Consider the following 22956-nt stretch of genomic DNA (forward strand, 5'->3'; position numbering starts at 1 on the left):
TATCTGAAACACAACAACAAAATATATATATTTAATATATATAAAATATATATAATATATATCGTCATAGTCGTAGAATAGTGACGGATCTGACAAATATTAAACTTCACAGGGCAGCCATTTCAAATAGTCATGTTAGATTTTTTGTCATAACTTTTTAGATTCAAATTCTGTAATTATGAAAATTGGCATACAAGCAAACAAAAGGATTCGTTTTAAAATAAAATAAAAATAATAACTTAAAATTACACAGTTTTCTAGAAAAATCACATGCTTCATTTTACTTTGGAGTTGATACAGTCACATAGTATTATCCGACATTGTTCCTCGGAAAGTTACTGTTGAAGGAATGACGGAAGTTACTTTACGATCATGTTCTATTAACTTACAGAGTAATATTTTGGCGGATATGTTATTTGTCATATTATATTATTTTAAATTTTAACCGCAGGTAAGTATTATAGGTCGGCAAATGGTCAGTAAGTAACCAGATTAGGATGTCTTAAATAAAACACAGACTAATTGGTCTTACTCTTTTTTAATCAACATGATATACATTATGCTTAAATTAAGTATTTATTATCAATAGTAGGTATTCTTTTATTACTATATAGACTAAGCAGACTATAATGTTGACTCTATTTGGATATGATTACTGATTTTTTGTTAAATTACTAACCTAAAAATTTAAATACTAATCATTATATAGAATTTAATTATAAAGAAAAGAAAAAAACATTTATTAAAATGAAAAAAATCTTAACAATCACAACTTCAGAGATCAAAATAATAACAATAAAATAACTAAAATTATAAAAAAAAACCCTAGTGCACAATTATTCAGTCGGATTCATTACCAGCTTCAGTAACATTACGTCCATGAGTTAAACTTCTGAAAAATTTATGATATTTCTTGGGTATTATTGAGGAATTGCAAAGACTAATAAGATTGTTATATTTATCATTACTGATTGGAATTAGACCTACATAAGCTTTCTTTAAGGCTGGAGTTCAGACAATTCTTTGTATAAATTGAACATCCGACCGATGCTGAAGTCACCGAAGTCACCTAAATACAGCCATTAGGACGCTGCTCTATAATGCGACTCTACTGGTACAAATGATTTAACGTGGGTGCAAACCCACATTACCATTTCATCGTCAACAATCCGATTATGATTTTTATGTTTCCCCCTCATGTCTTCTTCAATCAAAGTGCTTCCGTCATACTTATCCCAAGACTCGGGCTCTCGGCCCGCTGAACGAGGGAACCGGTGGTCGTGTCGCTGGCGGCCACCGGTCCGGCGTCCGTGGGACGGTGGGATGGATGTAATGTGCTCTGCGTCAACCCTGTCCCGCCGTTTCAATAGCCCCGACTGGGCTCCGGCCCGGTCCGAGATAGGGCGCCGGTTGTGAGCGGCAGGAGTTTTTAGTGAGGTTCAACTCCCACATACCCCACCTGCCGCGCGGGTGGGGATCCGGCGATTTTCACCTGTGGAAAAACAAAAAAAAAAAAAAACTGTCCGAACTAACCTTTCGCTAATCGAATATGTACTTAAAAACATGATTTTACAATCCTCTATTATTGATGACTCTTTTGGCAAAAAATAATTGTTAGTGAATTGACGGTTATACTTTAAAGCTCTTTGAAGACCCCTTTTCTTCTGCTGGGTTGTAGTATAATTCGCAACATACAACCATTGTTTCTCACAATCACCTAATTCTCAAAACTTATCAAATGCACCCTGTCTTTCTTCAAGGGTCAACATAGTGTAACATTTACTTTTACACGCGCAAGTACTGGGTAGGCACCCATAGTTTTTGAAGGAACAAAAAGGCCCTTTTTGGAGGAGTTTATTTCCCGGCATTTTTAAGCGCTTTCTAGTAACTTCTTTTCAATCATCGTAATTTCGGATTCGTTTTTACCTCTACATCGAATACGAGGCACTGGAGGACACGACTGGCATGAGGACACAACTGTGTTGATTAAAGGACAGTTGCTATAGTCCGCTTCATCATGAGTGCAACAACAAAAATCGTCACAGACTTCGCCATGGCCTTTTGCTGGTAATGGCAATCGATTAATCGGTTGTGGGAAAGGTGATATATCTGATATCAAGATAGAGGTATTTAAAGGGCTTAAAGCTGGGCTGATATTTAGGGACACGGTATGTTGATTTTCTGACGAGAGTAAATCTGGTGTGGAAGCATTTTGATATCCAACTATAAAGTGATTTTCTCTAAGAAAATAAGTAGAGGATGGTATGTTTTGATTCCTATTTTCATCTGTAATACTTTCGTTTGCTCGGTGTACATCGTCTGCAAAGACATTCTCATAAACGTCGTTCATTTTACTACTGCATGGCGTACTCCTGGAGGTAAAGGTGAATGGCATTCTGAGAACATATCAGTATGTAAAAAATAAATAAATTCTTAATAACACAAGTTAACGTTTACGCCTAAGATGATTGGTTTTACACCCTTAAATTGATTCAGAACAAAAAGATTCGGAAGTACAGAAATAAAACAATTTACTTCTTTTTATTTATACGGGTAAAATATTACTGACATAGGATTATTTTTTATAGAAAAATATATTAAATATATACAAATAATCATTTTTTTAAGTAGAATAAAGCTGGATCTGAATTTAGTGCAAAGAACAAAGTCGGATGGTCAGATACGACTATTAGATAAAAAAACATGTTCATTGAATAACGTCGGTTGTGATCACCCGTCACTATTATATCCATAGAAAAATGTAGTATAGTTACATACAATTTTAAAATTCAATTTTTTTTTTTAATATAACACAAACTCTTCAGAATAATGTATAATCCGATATCTAACATTCTTTTTATGTAAATAGTTTTTTTAAATGATTTTTAATTTTCCGTAGAAAACCGACAGATAATCAGAACCGATACTTTATTCATTTACTTTAGTAAATATGGTTTTAATACAAAAATTAAATAATACCAAAAGTTAATACATAATTAATTAACCAACCTGGAGTACCTGGTATACAGTCCTCCTCATCAGTGCACTCTTCATGAGTAAAATTCGTAATTTGTGCATTTTTGCTTCTTTCTTCCACCAGTTTTAACATAAGCTTTGATCGTCCTGGTTTCATTGTGACACACCTTTTAACACGGTACGTAAGACTAGATACGTAATAGTTAATAAAAAGGTAACTGAGGTAATCTAGTGTAAATGTTTAAGAAAAATTGAATCTAAATACAACGCGTGGGCAACTTCGAGGAACAATGTCGGTTGCGTGGATACGTCCGGAGTGGGAGGGCCGGGCGCGCGTCGTGCAGAGACGATTAAGCACAAGCGTCATTTTACTATGAGCGTCTATCAAATCCGTCATTATACCGACTGCTTAATTTGAAATCTAAAATACATGTAATTTTTTTTTTAATGTAGCAATAATATTTAGACAATGTAGTATCCAAATATGGTAAAAAGTGGATTTTGGATTTTTTTCAAATCCGACATTATTCTACGATCATGACGATATATTCTATAACTAGCGACCCGCCCCCGCTTCGCTTCGGAAACATTAAATTTTATTATTGACTAGCTGACCCGGCAGACTTCGTAATGCCTCAATCGATAAATAAAAGACCTAAACTTAATTTAATTCCGAGATTTTCATATACCTTTTAAACCTTCTCTGGACTTCCACAAATAATTCAAGACCAAAATTAGCCAAATCGGTCCAGCCGTTCTCGAGTTTTAGCGAGACTAACGAACAGCAATTAATTTTTATATCTAACTAGTCAGGTCATAAGTATTGTCACACAGTAAAAACTTTTCTTTTAGAATGCTGGCCACAAAAAAGTTTATTAAATTCGAATTTCGAATTGTTCATGAAAATAAAAATGTATACTTTTAGAATTTTACTCATTTTTAAATATGGAGTGGACGCTTAAAGAAGACCGTGTTGCAGTTATTGCGTTGCATCGTTGCGGTTACGCGCCAATTCAAATTTTTAACATACTGAAAAATTGAAATATAACCAAAAGATTCGTTTATCGTACCATCAAACGATACAATGAAGACTCTAGTGTAGATGACAGGTCAAGAAGTGGTCGCCCTCGGTCTGTTAGGACTCCAGCAGTGATAAAAGCAGTGAAGGCGCGAATTCAAAGAAATCCCAAACGTTAGCAGAAACTGTTGGCCCTTCAGATGGGGTTAAGCAGAACCGCGCAGATTGAAGGCCTGTATTCAAAATCACGGAGGTCATTTTGAATAAACTTTAGTGTCATAAGAATCTGTTTTGTTAAGTTCATTTTGGTATATGAATGATTACATAATGAATAAACTTGTTTCAATTATTTTATATTAAACATGTGACAGAATTTATGACCTGACTAGGTATAGATAGGCGAAGCTCGCCATGTTGCGCGCGGTAGGACAATAATTGCGGGTGACGCCGCGGGGCGAAGTTAGTCTAAAAAAGTAGCCTTAGTTACACCTTATATCATCAGCTACCTATTAGTGAAAGTCTCATCAAAATCGGTCCAGCCGTTCCAGAGATTAGCCGGAAAAAACAGACAGACAAAAATTGTAAAATGTTATTTTGGTGTACGGTGTACCGTATATTACCATATTCATATGCATGTAGTAAAAAGCGGTTATTTCAATAATACAAAAACAGACACTCTAATTTTATTTGTATGTATAGATAAAACAAAGTCTGACTAAATTTCCTTGTGCTACAAAACAAGACGCGGGACAGCAGGATGCCGCATCAATTAAATCTACAGCATTACATTTCATTCAGGATTATTGCACTGCTTTGTGACGCCGCTGACATACACGCAATGCACGCGAGCTGATATAACATGTTATTCGCTGCCAAAATTCGTGTTAAATGTATATTTAGCGGTCGAGCAAGCGCTTTTTTTTCTAAAGGGACGATTGCCTAATAAACAATAAGGAATTTCCATTTAAATGTGAAATTCGTAATAAATAAATATTTCTTATCAATTTTATTCGAAATCAGTTCATTTCTCGATATATTACGTTGTTAACAAAATTAACATGAGACTAGCTGTACCCGTCCGCTTCGCTGGCCATTTAAAATGAACATTATTATTTCTCATCCCCACAAATATTCTCATCATTAACGCCCCGGCAACTGGTGTAGGGAGTCCAACACTCATATAAATATTAGCCTATTCATTAAAAACATGTATTTTCTACCTGGATACCAAGTTTCAAGTCAATCGGATGCGTGGTTCATTAGTTATAACGGAACATCCGTAAAAACCACTGTAGATTTATATATTAGTATTGATGAGATTTCATTAAACATTTTTCTACAGAACTAGTTCTCTCACGCAGCATCTACATTCAATTTGGAATAGCTCAACTTACATTAGTTACATTTATTTGCTTAATATTCATATTGTATTAAAATGATAAAGGTATACAATTCAATTCGTACTTAACAAATGTTCACGATTGACTTCCTCGGAAAGGAAGGAATAACGTCTTGTAATAAAAATCAAACCCGCAAAATTATAATTTGCGTAATTACTGACGGTAGGACCTCTTGTGAGTCCGCACGGGTAGGTACCACCACTCTGCCTATTTCTGCCGTGAAGCAGTAATGCGTTACGGTTTAAAGGGCGGGGCAGCCGCTGTACTGTAAGAACTCATGTCTCAATGTGGGTAGCGGCATTTACGTTGTAGATGTCTATGGGCTCCAGTAATCACTTAACATCAGATGATCCGAGAACTAGTCCACTCATCTAAGGGTTTTTTTTTTAACAATTAGTAGGTTATTGATAGTGATAGTGATTGATCCTGACGGGAAGTCTTAGTCAAACTGTTCACTATACTAACTATATCACACGTTATACTAATATCCTTCATCCTTAGAAAATGTGAGAACGTGACATGTTCCCGTCTGAATTAATTTTATTGGACACAGCTATTCCTTCATTATGCTAGTTTAAAAGCATAATATGAAAAGCGAGATTCTCGAACGAACAAACTTCGAATTAAAATTAAATAAAAATCAGAGAATCTTGGAATCTAGTCCACTCGATGTATAGATTTTTTTTAAAAAAAGACACTTCCGTTATAACGATTATAATAGTTATTAAAGAAGTTCCATTTCGAACGCATTCTTCGTTTCTCGCACCAAGTTTTAAGATAAATCGGTAGTTATTAAAAAATTTCAAAATCATTTATCCAATTGTGTGCTGATTAGTAGCCTGACTGTGTCCCTTGTATTGCAAAAACGCATATACGATAGACTTATCTATTCTTTTTTATTTATTGCTTAGTTGGGTGGACCAGCTCACAGCCCACCTGGTTTTAAGTGGTTACTGGAGCCCATAGACATCTACAACGTAAATGCGCCACCCACCTTGAGATATAAGTTCTAAGGTCTCAAATATAGTTACATCGGCTGTCCCGCCCTTCAAACCGAAACGCATTACTGCTTCACGGCAGAAATAGGCAGGGTAGTGGTACCTACCCGCGCGGACTCACAAGAGGTCCTACCACCAGTAAACCTTTACCTAAGAATGTATAAAAATGTTAACGTACTTTTAATGGGCTATTATTATACAAGGTAATTAATTAACGTCTTCAAATATTTCGTTAATTGCAACGCTTCAAAAAAAAAAAAACCTAAAAACTAGATTAACATTTCATAATTCCTGTAATCATTCATAGCTGGTGAATGAAATTCTTGACAAAATTATCTACAGGAAACGTCATTCAAAGACAAAAGCGGCGATCTTGAAATGCGAGTCTGCCGTTGCCGCCGAGATCTTTATGATATTTCCCGTAATTACTGTAACAGTACAGAAAAAAAATTTAATCGTAGCTAAGGGATTCGTTAATCGCTCCTACATTATTACACTATCCGCGCTTTTAAGTCGTGGATTGTCGTTTGTTTCGTCGAAAATAAAGTACGATTTAATTGTAGGTCGTATATTGTTTTAACGGTCTCATTGAGAGCTGTTTAAATGCAGTAATGAGTTGGTTTCTTTATCGGTTCGTTTAGTTGAAGCAACTTTTGAAATAAGTATGACGCTTAAAAAAATGCGTAGCTCAATTTGGTAAGTTATTGTATAAAGGAAGCAATATATAAGTCTTCGAATTTCGAACATAGAAATTAAATCGTATGCTTAAATTATATACATTAACCAAAAAATAATCATCGTTAAAATGAAGGCGAACCTAAAACAAAGAGAAAATGAGAGTCTCATTAAATCAATCTAAAGTGAATTCTTGTTATAAACTTGTATTTTATAAGGACGAAGCACCTTTTTTAAAATAATGTAAAGTAATCTTTCAAGATATTACTAGAACTTTTTACAAAATCAATCATCAATCAATTATGTCTCGTGCAGCCAGGGTTGTTAATTTTTTCATTAGTGTAGATAGGTAGATGATCCCTACAGGCATACATAGCTTATTACTTCATACTAGCCCAAAGACATTATCTCTAATTCAATCTTCATTTGTTACATCATTTCTTTTTTGTTTCAACTTATATTATTTGACAACGTTTTTTTAGTTGGTTTACAAAAAAAAAAAAAGAAAAACGAATAAAATCTGTTTTTTTTTTCTCTCTTATGGTTATTGTAAATTCAAATTTTTGTGTAAATAGAAGAACCGCCAAGAGAAGAAACATCGCCGGATGTTCTCAGTGGGTCGCGTTTCCGATCCGGTGCTAGATTCTGCGAAGCACTGCTCTTGCTAGGGCCAATGTTAGCAACACTTCGGTTTGAGTCCTGTGAGCTCACCTACACGTTAGGGCGAAGCTAAAACAGCTTCTCAAGGCTAACAGCAAGAAAAAAAAAGAAAAAACAGAAAACGTCCCTCACTATGACACGTTGTATAGGATATACTTCTGGAAATATAACTCTTGCAGGCGTTTAGTCCTAATACTCAAGCCAAATCCGTATGCAGCATAATAACAGGATATGCTGCGTCGACTCCTCATAATTTGAAATAAGGGAAGAGGAAGAAATTACTGAGTAATAAATGAATAAGGTTTGGAACCTCTGGGTCTGCGGAGGGACTTCGATTCCCTCTGTATTTTGTACCGTATGTTCCATGGGGAGTACTCTGAGGAATTGTTCGAGATGATACCGTCATCTTTGTTTTTACCATCGCACTGCCCGCCACCGGAGTAGAGTTCATCCATACTACCTGGAGCGACTGCGGTCATCCACAGTGCGTTTCCAGAGGTTTTTCTTGCCACGTACCATCCGGCTATGGAATGAGCACCCCTCCACCGTGTTTCCCGAGCGCTATGACATGTCCTTCTTCAAACGAGGCTTGTGGAGAGTATTAAGCGGTAGGCTTGGCTCTGCCCTTAGCATTGCTGAAGTCCATGGGCGATGGTAACCGCTCACCATCAGGTGGGCCCTGGGCGTATGCCCGTCTGCCTACAAGGGCAATAAAATAAAAATAAAAAAAGAATAATTTGATATCTAAATTTTACGCTACGAATCATCGAATTGAACTATAGCAACTTTATTTTGTTGTCATCAGTATGATAGTAGCCTACCATTACTTTGTCAGTAAGAAAAATAAAACTAATTTTAAAGCGTCCAATTCTGTAAATTTTTCTGAAGTATCTTAAGTTTTGTTTCTGTTGTAAAATTACATTTGATTATATCGTTCTATTACCGATTCTGTCGAATCACTGAATTTAGTGACAGATCTATTGATTATAAAACAATAAATTATTCTTAAAAGCTTTCCGGCGAAAGGATAATCATATGAATTTTGTTCAAGCCGCTGACCTAGTTATTACATCGTATCTACGATCAGAACCTTTGTAAAATAGCTGTTTATGCTTTTTTATCGCAAAAATCCTCAATTCCTCCTATAAATTACCTGCTATTGTAGCTTAAAAGAAATACATCGGAGTTTTGTTAGAAGACAGTTACGATTTTGGCCGTTATAATTGTATAGAATTTCTTTGTTCTCAATAAGAAATAAGGAATAAAATAAAGAAAACTGTGGAGCAGAAATGGCAATGTGGAATTTATTTTACTCAAATATTGCAGTTCAAAACTTGTCATTGCCTCAAAAAAGGTTAAAAATATTTCTGTAAATACGATATGAGCTATAAACGAATTCAATATTTAAAGAAAAATATAATTGTAAAGATTAACGTTCAGTATAATATATAGTAATAAAAATATATTTCATACACTACACTTTTACCAGTTTAATTATTTGAAATTTAGCAGTATATTTTGAAATACGTATGACGCTTAAAATAATGCGTAGCTCAGTTTGGCAAGTTATGGTATAAAGGAAGTAATATGTAAGTCTTCGAATTTCGATCATATACATTATGTATTAGAGATTAAATCGTATGCTTAAATTATATACATAAACCAAAAAATAACCACCCTCAAAATGAAGGCGAATCTAAAACAAAGAGAAAATGAGAATCTTGACTATTGACTCACAAATATTTATTTATTATATATATTAAATTAAAAAATAAACTCACTATAATTAGCTACTCCACGATTTTTGTCCCACTTCGATCGTACCTGACTCGACCTCGTAACGTAGCGCTGAGAAAATCTTCGAAAACATAATCTATAATCCATCGACAACACGTGCACGGGACTATTATTGATTTTGCCGTTTTTTCTACAAAATTGCATGCTCGTCTCCGTTTGACAATAAAAAAAAAACTATACCAGGGTTGTGTGAATGGGCCTTATTATGAGCTTGTGCAATGACATTTCAGTTTTTGTGCGCCGTCCCCAGTCGCGTGGCGGCAACCGAGGAATGCGAAGGCTTCGAAAATTATAGGAATATGTACATTCGCATTTTAAATGTTTTTTTATTGTTTTTCGTGCATATTTCGCATGCTCTTGGAACCTTATACATATTTTTAAATCAACTCGTTGATGTGACAAAATTAATTACGCGTTCCTACGATACATCTTACTTCCAACGGTCTTTCAACCGCTTTTAACTTCCCACAACACTTGATATGATAAATTAAATTACACCTGAGCAAAGATACAATTATGTTATTAGTGAAACACCTACAATATCGGGTTTGCTTGACTACCACTCAGCTATTCGATCTATAAAATCCAGTGGCCCAAATATGTTGTAATCTAAACAAGCCCATGTTTGGACGGATGTCAACAGAGCTGACTTTCGACCTCATAAATACAGAAACGAAAGGAAAAAGCGTGTAGTGTTACATGATGGTATATTACCCTTTTTGTCGGAAAACAAACATTCAGTTTTATGTAAATGTCAACATTTCACTTTCAATGCTCCGGTCGATGACAGCGCTGAGAAACTGAGATGCATTAAAAAATCATTAATAATATCGATAGCTTTAAAAATTGGCACTAAAAGTACATAAACAAAATATTAAGGCAATTTTTATGGAAATAAAAAGTAAAAAAATAGTTTTGTTTGGTGTTATGAACTAAATTCTTTCTTATTTTTGATAGTCATGAATTTTGTAGGTAAATTAAGTATATCGCAAAATGTAGACTTTATCAAATTTAAGAATAAATTGTAATAATTGTGAAACTACGACTTTTCTAACACTTTTTTGTCTAGATATGTGAGTCAGGTCACGACCAATATGGTGGAAAGTGGCTACCGGAGCTAGACATCGCAATGAATGCCTTCTCCCACATTGAGAGGTGATGTTGAACTATCAATTGTATTGTATAACGGCTACTCTCTACGGCCATTCTCCACCCTTGAAACTGCAACATATAACTGCTTCTTGTCAATAGGTAGAATTGTATGTACTAACCCGTGCGAGCTTGCAATACGACCTAATACTAGAAATGCCGCTTGGCAATCGCAGTATCATACTTTTTTGCCTACCTAACTGCTAATAGCTTCAAGACGCTACCTTAGCTTCAATTTAAAGGGCTCACTTCAAGGCTCAGCTTTAGAGAATTGCTAATATCTGCCTTAACAAGACCAGTGGCTCCCTGAATCTGTATTACCGGATTGGAATGGCGATCCACTGCCAAGATTAGGCGAGAAACTCAGTGGGTTGCATCTATGTGTATTGGAAAGCCTGCTGTCCATTCTCTAGGTAACCTTTACGTCCACTCAGACGAAGCCATCCTAAATGCCTCACAATCAAAATATTCAACATTTATTTTAGAATACAAAGAAGTTGATATAGAGCGACGACCTACGCAAGGCAGCTGGCAGCAACTGGATGCGTAGAACCGAAGATTGGGTTCAGTGGCGAGCTTTGGGGGAGGCCTAAGTCCAGCAGTGGACTGCCACTGGCTGATGATGATGATGATGATGTAAACGTTTTCAATTTATATTAAATGGTCCGATTTTCTCTCAGCTATACTAAAAAAAAATTGTCATATGAATCGATTGGCGCAGGTTTGCTTGAGCTGAATTTACATTTATTACTTCTGATTCTGTGTATACACACAACATACATGTGAGACAATATTTTAATATGTCGTGCTTCGTTATTTTATTTGTAAATAATTAATGATGCTGTCGTTTGCTACAGCATTCAGATTGTTTTGCGAGTCGAACTAAGAACAAGATCTTATCTGATAAAACGAAAGTACCGGACAATGTTAATCTCAAACAATCTAATTTGCATATGTCACAACAACTTACATGTATTTCACTTGTGATCTTTAAAAAAAGCAACATTAATTTAGTTTTTTTTTTGTATTCTCACACATGGACAATCCGAAACACCGCTGTATAAGATTGATGGTATCATAAACATAAGTTTTTTTTATAACGAACATTATTACTTTATAATAAAAAATTTGACTTTTATCTTTTAAAACCTTGTATTGTAGATAAAGTATCTTTTGAAACACGATCGTGTTGATTAGACAAGCCATCTCATACAAGTCTCTAATTAAGATGTTAAAATAAAATCATATTATTTATAAATGTTTCGACGTGGTCGGTCGAGCCATACAGATTTGATAAAAGTTTAATTAAGACTTTTATTCAATTTAATTTATGTACATGAGCTTTCTTGTCACAAGAAATAAAATCATGAATTTGACACTAACTACTACATTTAGGGTTCGACAAACGATTATTAACTGTTTTTGTAGACGTGTTTCTTAGCTGCATTGTATGGCTTAAATTGAAAAAGGTATTAAGAAGAGAGCTCGAGATAAGACATGAAGTAAGTAGAGGTGCCCATGTGTATCATGAGGGAGATACTAGGTAGTATATCCCATCAAACAACGGGATCGTCTTGCGTCCTTACAGAGCATGGGATAAGCCTTTGGGCAAACCTCTCTTCCCGGACAATGGCTCTCTACTGTACAAAGGAGGCGTGACTTATGAGCGTGTGCACATGCTCGATCGATTGCAAAAACATCAAAATCATATAAACATATATATAACAGATAAAGAACAGAGAAGGAGAGAATGTGGGAGTACATTCAGTACAATACAAACGGAGGAGTAGGTCATCCACGAGGAGGGCACAAGATGAGTACCCATAGGGACCCCTTATGGCTACACATCGGTACATACCGGGTTCGGGGAAATGACGGAAGATGAACAGCTCAGTCCCACGGGGGACACTTATTCTGATCTCTTCCGGACTACTCCGATTGGACTAACTATCGCACCATAGCAGGGGGTCAAGGAGCTCCCTCGGCTACGTTTTACCATCAGGTAGCTTGACGTACAGGAGACCTATGTTGTGGAGGTGCTCGTGGGGTCCGCCGTAGGTCCGCTCGTAGCACGAACTAGACTTGGGTAAACTCTAATAGCGTCTCCACTCCCAGATCCCGAGCAATTGCGTCTTTTCTGACGTAAGGTCTGCAACTTCACCCGCATGTACTGGGGGGTGACGTGATATTAAGCCTCAGTTGCGTAAATGATATGGGAATGGACATACGTCTGATAGATAGCGAGCTTAGTCCTGACCATTAACCGGAAGGTCAAGACCGACCGGAGGCAAAATCTCACGTGTCTAGCGGACGCCAATCCTTACTGATATACTCAACGACCGGTTGATCTTGGGGGTCAGAAGAAATCTATATATATAAAAATGAATTGCTGTTCGTTAGTCTCGCTAAAACTCGAGAACGGCCGGACCGATTTGGCTAATTTTGGTCTTGAATTATTCGTGGAAGTCCAGAGAAGGTTTAATAGTGAGAAAATATAAAAAAGCTCGGAATTATATAAAAACAAACAATTTTGTTTTTTCTTTGATGTGTCCCCTTGATGTGTCTTTTATTTATCGATTGAGGCACTACGAAGGCTGCCGGGTTAGCTAGTTATATATAAATACTAAGTAACATTTTTTTTGCCATAAGTGCTCAAGTAATTTACCTATTTTGTCAATGTATATATGCTTAATATACTTACTTATAATACACTATCGCTGACACTCTGAAATTAAAAAAATGTGGTTCTTGTGATTCCTAATTCTATAACGTACAAGCAGCGACTAAAATAATTGTAATAAGCTAAGTTTATACCTAGTAAACGATAAGTACATTTATATTTATAACTTTAATAATATAATCATAAAACTTTATGTATTTAATTTATCTAAATAAAATTTTCATTAGTTTAATAACTAGTTGCCATTTACGTATGTTTGCGGTACGACTAGAATTCATTTAAATCAGCTTCGTTTGAGTCAGATGCTTGTGGTTCATAATCGCGTAACTTCGCTCATGCGAACACGGAAGCATTGGCGAAGCGGCAGCCTTTAAATTGCCAGGTGTCGGCTTCAGAGGCACTTAGGAAATTTTTAGCAAGCGCCATCGCTCCTGACCTTGTCTTGGTGAATCTGAGAAGATCTTTCGCCCTGCGTAATAGATCCAGGTGGAACATCTCCAGCTGGAGGTCAGCTACCTTCTCGTTTAACTGTGGCGCCATGATGTGGTCGTAGCCTAAAAAATTAGACACCCTGTGTACTCATACCAAGTGATGCGACCATGCCTGGGTTCAAATATCGCATGCAGGTACTAATTATATTAAGACAATTCGTACTTAACAACCCCCGCTATGATGAAGGAATAATATTGTGTTGTATAAATCGAAGTTGAAATCAATTTTGCGTAACTACTGGTTGAATTCATGTCTCAAGGCGGATAGCTCAAAACCATGTTATGGTGTCTATGGGCTCCTATCTTATACCTTTAAACGAGCAATTCTTGTATATACCTATATATACACATATATAATCTGAATCTCGGAAACGGCTCCAACGATTTTCATAAAATTTAGTATACAGGGAATTTCGGGGGCGATAAATCGATCTAGCTACGATTTATTTTCAGAAAATGTTGTTTTGTTCGTGTTTTCAATAATCAACTTTATCGATAATGAACTTTATGACTCTTCCCGACATCTATTGGCGAATAATAATACTATTTTTCTTAATTGAGAGCAACTAACTGCTTTAAAGACACAACAAGATGGCGTTATAAAAAAAAAACCATCTAGTAATCATTTATGTGAGCTATGAGTTCCGCCACCATTCTGGATGCACGATTGTTTAAGAGTTGCAATAATGGGTAGACTTGGCATAATGGGACGACAATGGCATCCTGAGCAAAGCACCATGATCAAACAACCTATGGAGCTAATAAAACACTAGCAATCATAATTATAATCAGAAAATCAGAACTTGCCCGGCAAGTTTTTCACGGATTCGGTCGTGAGACATCCGCTCACACCGATAAATACTTAAGATGAATGGGGCCTTGCGTGAGAGCACTATCTGATCAGTGTCGCGGACAGCGCGGGTGAGTTTTGCAAGTTTTTTGTTCGGCACGTTACCGCGTTCTCAGTTTATAAATATGCGTACATGCCTATTCGTCTTTTATATGACGTAATGTGACTTTCAACTATGCACCGGGATCGTTGTTAAGAATAAAGCGAAGCGACGCTGGGTTAATGATTAAATTTGTTTGCAGTTTTTGAATGATCAGCAAGTAATTGATTACAAATCACAGATATTGTCTTGTATTGTCAAATCACAGTATCAGAGTATTTTAATTGGTTTATAATACAACACAACATAAACACACAACACAAATAAAACAATTAAAATACTCTGATGGTAGGCGATGCTGTAAGCTCGCATAGTATCACTATACATATCGACCCGGAAAACATTATCCTTTTCAATACGAAAGGAACAATACAAAGGAGCATTTGAACTAATGCTAATGATATTTCAATCTTATATCTTACGGAACAGAGCTTACGATCCATCTTGGTTAAAAAACATAAATCTCTGCTTAAAACACTTTTCAGTAACGCCGATCGTTTTCTAAAGCCATGTCTGTTTCCTCGACATGCTATGGTAGGCGCACATTACAAAGCAATGTCATTCAGAGATTTCCCGAGCGAACATCTCCGAGTCTACTGTACCGTACTTTCGTTTTTTACATCAATAAAGAATTTGTTCCTGGTCGACAGGTATTGGAATCCGACTGGTCTTCTCATACATACCGCACCATCATAAAATGTAAATAGTACCGATATTACTCATTGAAAACCTCATACGCGCGCGCAAGCTCACGTGCTTCAGCGTTTCACTGAACCGGACGATGCCGATAAAATACCATAAAATATATTACGAAACCGTAAAAAGAGAACAACTCAATAACCAATAATAACGGTGATTGCAATTAACTCGCAAAAGTCGGTAAGAAAAAAATATCCTCCTCAAAAAAAAATCGAAGCAAATATTCTGTTTCGGGCATGTGTGCGTACTCGGAAATAAAATTTAATGTGTTCACGCGACAAACGTTCTTGTATACCGCATCTGCTGATATTATATCGAGGTGTCGTTCCCACCTGTACACAATTCACGAAAAGAAATTTCCTACACACATTAATGTGCCAATATTGTGTCAATGGATATAAAGCCTCTTTTATTGAAACTTAATCAATTCGTATCGATACATTTAATAATAAATATAAATATTTACTAACAATTACGCCACGTTAACTGGTCCCGTGATAAGTTCGTAAAGAACTTGTGTTACAGGTATAACGGATATAAATGTAAGATTTTTATTATAAACATACTTTTTGTTTTTATTGCCTTTGTAGGCAGACGAGCATACGGCCCACCTGATGGTGAGTTGTTACCGTTGCCCATGGACTTCAGCAAGGAAAAAGAAAAAAGAAAAAAGACCCTGGAAAAGACATTTTTATATTTATCATACAAATATCTTCCCTTGGCGGGATTCGATCCCGCGACCCTCTTGTGTAGTAACCACTTACCACTACACCAGATATTCTTTCTTTGTCTCAAATGTTTCAAATTCGATAGTCACTTATCGGAATCGGTTGGCACCTGCGTTAATCGGCTAACCGTTAACCAGTTAACGAAGATACGAAACAGAATTATCATAATGTGATATGAAAAGATCTGAATTTATACTACAATTTAACAAATTACAAAAAATGACATTATTATGACTTTCTGGTTACGTTCGGAAAAATGCACCATAAATATTCAAATGCTCACCTGAATAACAGTTTCGTTACTTTTTATCGGTAAAGCTCGCTGTTAGATACTATTATTGCTAACTGTACTATATGCCGAAAGAACTAAAACGGGATCATATTTAATGATACAAAGCACAAATTGTATTTCGTACTAAGCATTTTTAATGCGATTTTCTACATTTATTTTTCCATATAAAGTTCAAGCGGTCATAGTTGCTGATACATATAGGATTTATTAAATTGAGCATTCCGCATTGACATGTCCTTCTTCAAACGAGGCTTATGGAGAGTACTTAACGGTAGGCAACAGCTTGGCTCTGCCCCTGGTATTGCTGAAGTCCATTGGCAACGGTAACCACTCACCATCAGATGGGCTGTAGGATTGTCTGCCCACAAGGGCAATAAAAATAAAAAAAAATACCAAATCGAAACCAAAAGTAGCGATACTATAGTGAGCACCGGCCTTACACTGTCTCACTGTAGGGAGGTTCCCCCGATTAACACTACAACCAGACTAGCAGCGCTAGACACCCGCAAGGTCGGAACCAGCCTGCCGAGTTGGATCGCGATGTACCGCCGAGTAGGTTTCAGTTCTACAGAACATCCGGGATACGATAGCGACGGTCTGAACTGTAATGAGCACAAAACAACCTTTTTTTGATAATTACACACAATTATCTGATCCTAAGCTAAGATCTTCACCAAGCAGAAAATGCAGAGACTGATACATGCTTATCTGAAAATGTATAATGTATATGTACATATATTTATAGATATTAAACCAGACAAAGAGCCAAAAAACTGTACGTCACACAAATGATAGCTCAAAATGCGAATCAAGCCTTACCTTCGGCCCAACTGCTAGGTGCACTAACTAGTCTAACACCAAATCAGTCAACCGCTAGACTATCGATCGTTCTACACTTATAGGATGTAGTACCATCTACTTTGCCCTACTTTGTAGTACCACCTACTTTCCTTTATTTGTTTAAAATGTTATTTATCTCGGCATTGCCAAAGATCTTTGTTATTCCTCGAGCCACTTCTTTGGTTTCAAGCAGCGATCTCGCAAAACCTATAGACTTATATGTTCACTATACATCACAAAGTAACCAGTAAAAGGCTCTTGCTTTCAAAAGTTAAGCCAATATGAGATTACTAACGCTAAATTTAACTCGCGCCACGCTCAGACGTGCCGGCGACTTTGTCCGTCCAAAGAATCGATACCCATTGTTGTTGAGAAGTGTAATGTTACACTTTTTCACGGCTGTTACTAATGTTTCCTTTGACATATTTTTTCGGAGTTTTAGTACTTTTCTCAGATGGTTATGGAATCAGCACGTGTACTATCGCATGTAGTATAGTGTTAAAGGTAGCTTCAGATCTAGAATCGAATAAATATGTATAAAAAAAAGATGTGTGGTGTCGTGGGACACCGGATCAGAACGAAGTTCCTTATTATAAAAATATTAATTTTAAGTTCTATTCGAGGTATAAAGAAGATAAAACTGGAGGTTTCGAAACAACCCACGGTCATTCGGTAGCGTGCGAACTTATTGTAGTACACTTCATTCACGGTTGTTTGCATAATAGTTAGTGTATTGTGCAAACAAACGCTCTGAGATCGTGGTCAATGAATGATAAAAAAATATGTACGTTATTAAAAAGTTAAGTCGTACACTGTGTGCATTACTTATAAAAATCTTACGTTACGGACGTTTTTTCCCGGTTAAGGTACCCCTCCGCATCGTCCCATAAGGAACTTCGTTCCAAATTTTTAAAACAATATTAAGACACAATATTAATTACGTATCCACATAAGAAGAATACTTAATAGGATATAATTAATTTATCTTTGAGTCTGGAATCTTATATTTTTTTAGTTTGTTGAAAGTTTTATTTTAGTTATGGACATGTGGAACAGAATTCGCAATGGCCTTTCCACGAAAATTTAGCATACATTCAAAAGACGGGACCACCGCGTAGAAAATAAGACGTCAGTCAGGCAAATTGAAACGTATCAAAACTCATGAAGGCATTAGAATTGACCGAATCGGTTTGTTTCAAATGAGTCTGGAATCGGCCTACCGATATTGCAAATCGAAAGGAACTGAGACATCACGGTATACAGGCTGATGCTAAATACAAATGTCATATCATTTAACATTAAGAAAACTAATTTAACTACAAAGATAACAAACTCATACACTCTTATTTACATTACCATAATATTATGTCACTCATAATACTCTCATAATATCAAATCAAAAACTGTTTACCTTTAAAATACACAGATTTTCTACAAAGCTGAAAACGGAAATGATACAAAAAATAAAATTTACAAAGAATACACTTGAACTCCAAAAAACCCTTTACGTAGTTCTTCGGCATCGAAAATGAGAACTAAAATTGTCTTCATGCTTAAATGCAATGAGATTTTATCACTCGAAAAAAAACCACACACTCTAAAATGTAAACTGTCTTAAAGTTTAGTCGCGAATCGCTGAGGCCACCCGTTCCATCAGTACCGCTGGTGGTCCAATCATCATGATGATTAAATTAGGATACAAGTCGATATAACATACAAAATGATATACAATGAACTGAATCCGATTCCGCATAATGAAGCAATCAAATAGTTCCCATTGTACCGCAGTCAATATCGACGCAGTGGATCAAGCGCAAACTTATTCCTTTACTTCAGAAAGAGAAGACGACTGTACTATAAAAAGTAAAAGAATTAAGTCATATTTATGTGTATTGTATTTAGAAAAAGGAATCCATATCACACACTTCAGCAATTCCCGAGATCAGCATTCAAAGAATGTTATAATTTGCCGTAAAAATTTGCGTTACGTTAAGTCCGACTGCACAGTTCACGGATGCTTTGCATAAAGTAATCCTGTTGAGATACTTACGCACAAAAACTTGTTGCATTTTAAAATCCTTTACAAATCCAAACATGTGACATTTGGAGGGAAATCAGACGGAAGTTTTACTCTTTTTTTTTTAAATGCAGATCGAAATGAGTGTAATCTGATGTTGGATGCACAGACTGCTGTTTTGAATGCGACACAGTTTTCTGAATGGCTAAAATGATACAAGACTAAATCATCTCAAATATTGATTTACTTCGATCCGCGGACCGATATATTTTAATATCGCTGGCTGTCAGTCCGTTATCGACGTTGCATTCAGAGACATTGTCAATAAGGCGCCTTTGTTCGCACCAAAATTTATAAGTTAGACGTATGCCATTGTAGGAGCGGAGTAAAAGCAACACTACAATGCGATGTATTTTAAGCCGATCATAATCGTGACGTGTGGTCAAAATGTGTCGAAGCATGAAGATTTATTTCGCCGGACATTCTTTTAAGTCTCATTTTGTTCGACGCTTCTTTTTTCTCTTCAATTTGTGCTTTGATATGAAATAAACAATAGCTTGAAACTTATCGAAGGATGCTTAATCTCAAAAACATTAAATTTTCGCGGCTAACTACATTAGGTACAAATAATATTTAAAGGGTTCTTGTCTCAATCTTCACGTTCCATTACTTCCCCCCATTACTTGACCACAGGTAGATTAAGGACTGCGGGTAGGATTATAAGAGCAGACAAATCTGTGTATCCTCTTTCTAGTCTGTTTTTTATGTCACTCACCTATCAGAAATGGCCTTAGACTAGCGACCAAGTTGGAAAAAAAAGATAGCTCGCCTCGAAAACATACACTACTACAATTATTCCTAAAACTTTGAGAACATATTGTTTTTTTCTAAATCTAATACTGGATTCCATTCACTAGATAGCCTGAAGCCAAGTATTCAAAATTAGGCCTTAATGTAATAAACATTAACTCTATTTTCAATCGGAGGCAAAATAGTTTAATAAAAACACCTTAATCAAACCACCAACTGAACAACGACATTACCTGTAATCGCATGCTCGATGTATTTCGGATAAAATGTTTAACGACCCATGATCAGTACAAAGTTAGATTTCGGTAGTAAACATTTTTAATGTATTTTTACTCCGCCCGTGCCTATACGGTGTCTTCCCTCATTATTCTCCAAAGCTACTAATTTTATTTATTGACGTCTATTATACGTCAAATTGCGGAATATGCACCTAGGTTTTTGTCTGGGAGGCGGTGAGCGCTTTATATCGCCGGTGCTTGTCAAATCGATTCGCTTTGGAGTTTTTAAGGTGCTGTGTTACAACATTCAATAATCTGTTAAATATTATTTGTGATAGTATCTAGAATGAATAATAATGAAACTAGAAACAGTAAAATTGTACATGACAATAACAGTGAAATAAAGTATGACCTCACTTAATGAAATTAATAACACAATTATGTACTTCAGAAAGCCTTCATAACCTAACTAGAAAATTACCTTAAAAACATCTCCATGTATAGAGCTGTATTTTTTTTTGTTTTGCATATTCGTACTGTGAGAATCTGAATTTGGTACTTCTTACCTAAAAAATGTATATTTCGATAATTTTTTTAAATTGACTATATTTTTTTTGAAATTTAACTCCAAATTATTAAATGACATAAAAAATACAGTTCTGGGAAAATATGTTTTTATTTCTTATTTTTAATTGGCTATTTCAATATAGCATAAAAATAATAATTAATAAATGCGCTATTTATTAAAATATAGTCATTAAATTATAAAATGCTGCATGCACCTAAATTACTTGACAGTATTCTGCAATCGAATTTTAAAGGGTCGCATATTTTATACACAATATATTGAAGATCTAGTGATGCTAGCTTATGTTTGTTACTATAATTGAGGTCGTGAAAATAAAAATCTTGGGAATTTATGATTAATTTTGTGAATTTTCATAAAGACTATACAATATTAGAGAGGTATATTATGAAACATTAAATTCCTTAAAGTGATACTCAGTCCTGTATTTGTGTTCTAATACCACCATAATTTAATGAATATACGAATGAAACGCTTATTTTAAGTACCTGTTTGATGTCAATAAAACTTTAAGTATGAAATTTATTGCGTAGGCTAAAGCTCACACGTTTCCAAGTATCATTATAGATCTTAACATATTTAATGTGTGTAATCAACGACATTAATTTATGTATCACATGTATACGTGAATAGGAATTTACATTTCTGTCAAAAAAAAATTGATAACACGTTAATAAAGTCATCCAAATTTTTAATGTTTCACATCGAAATCTCTACAGATTACGTCTGCGCGTTCATTAAGTACGTTAATCGGACAGTGAGTTCTTGAGAATGTTTCCAAATTAAAACGTCACATTTTCAGCTTACTGCATAGTCAAAGCTCGTGAGTAAGATAATTCGGATAGAGACTGGTTATGTTAGCCTTTATTATATATCATTTTTACATAGATTGTTTTTACGCTACCATGCGTAAGAGGTGTGCATCTCTGGTAAGCAGAGTGAGGGCCAGCTCCAACAGTATCCTGAGCATGATCGCAAGCTGGATTGTGTATACATGGGTCGCTGTGGTGCCATCTCCCATGGGATGTTACGACAGTAATTCATTGTGATGTAAATATAACTACTAACGTAGGTGTAAGTCTTACTAACAATTTGTATGAGTCATGGTTACTTGCAATAAAAACATTACTATTATTAGCATTATTATTTTTCTAACTAGTCCAAGAATTTCGTGAGGAGCCCGTTTATATGAGACGATGTTCCAAACAATAGTCTGTTAAATTATCTTCGAAATGATAGGTGGTTTCCAAATATTTTGGGCACTTTTTACTTTTAATAGTTCCCGGGTGTAAGCGGTTTTTTTTAAACAAATACCGAACTTAAATTAAAAATATGTATCCAATCGCTTAACTTTTTTTTTTATTGCCCTTTATTACACTAGATAAACTCACAACGATCTTGTTTCTATCTGCTCAATCGCTGTACCAAAGTTCGTATTTGTTCATTTGTGTACATAATAATGTAGCTCTTATTTTATTGCTTAGGTGGGTGGATCAGCTCACGGCCCACTTGGTGTTAAATGGTTACCGGACCCCATACACGCCTACAAAGTAAATACCTCGAGACATGAATTCTAAGATCTCAGTTTTTATAGTACAGTACAACGGATGCCCCACCCTTCAAATCAAAACTCATTACTGCTGCACGGCAGAAATAGGCAGGGTGGTCATACCTACCCGTGCGGTCTCACCAGACGTCCTACCACTAGTCAACCTGAACTTCGTTTGTAAAGCCGAGGTAATCGTCATTAAAGCTACCATATCCTATTCTTTACTCTAGTGCATTATGTGCATGTAGTAAGTTTTTAGAATGACGCTTTCCATCAGTTAGCCACATTCAACCCAGTCAACCCTATGACATATTTTGAAACAGAGGTTCAAACGTTAGGGTATTTGAATGAAAATTACTAAAAATAGAAGCTTACTAACAATACAATACAACCTACCTTTTAAGGGTATATTTCCGAGGTTGT

At 35.7% G+C, this 22956-nt stretch overlaps 1 long non-coding RNA gene across 1 annotated transcript; it reads right to left on the reverse strand.

Moving 5' to 3' along the window:
• Window positions 1-522: 522 nt before the first annotated feature.
• LOC134200027 (uncharacterized) lies at window positions 523-3297 on the reverse strand. Its single transcript, XR_009974775.1, has 2 exons — window positions 3010-3297; window positions 523-1492 (listed from the first exon to the last, which is right to left on the reverse strand). It is a non-coding gene; the product is annotated as an uncharacterized LOC134200027 (long non-coding RNA).
• Between the last annotated feature and the right edge of the window lie 19659 nt (window positions 3298-22956).

Source organism: Bombyx mori, chromosome 13, assembly GCF_030269925.1.
Source record: "Bombyx mori chromosome 13, ASM3026992v2".
Taxonomy (NCBI): domain Eukaryota; kingdom Metazoa; phylum Arthropoda; class Insecta; order Lepidoptera; family Bombycidae; genus Bombyx; species Bombyx mori.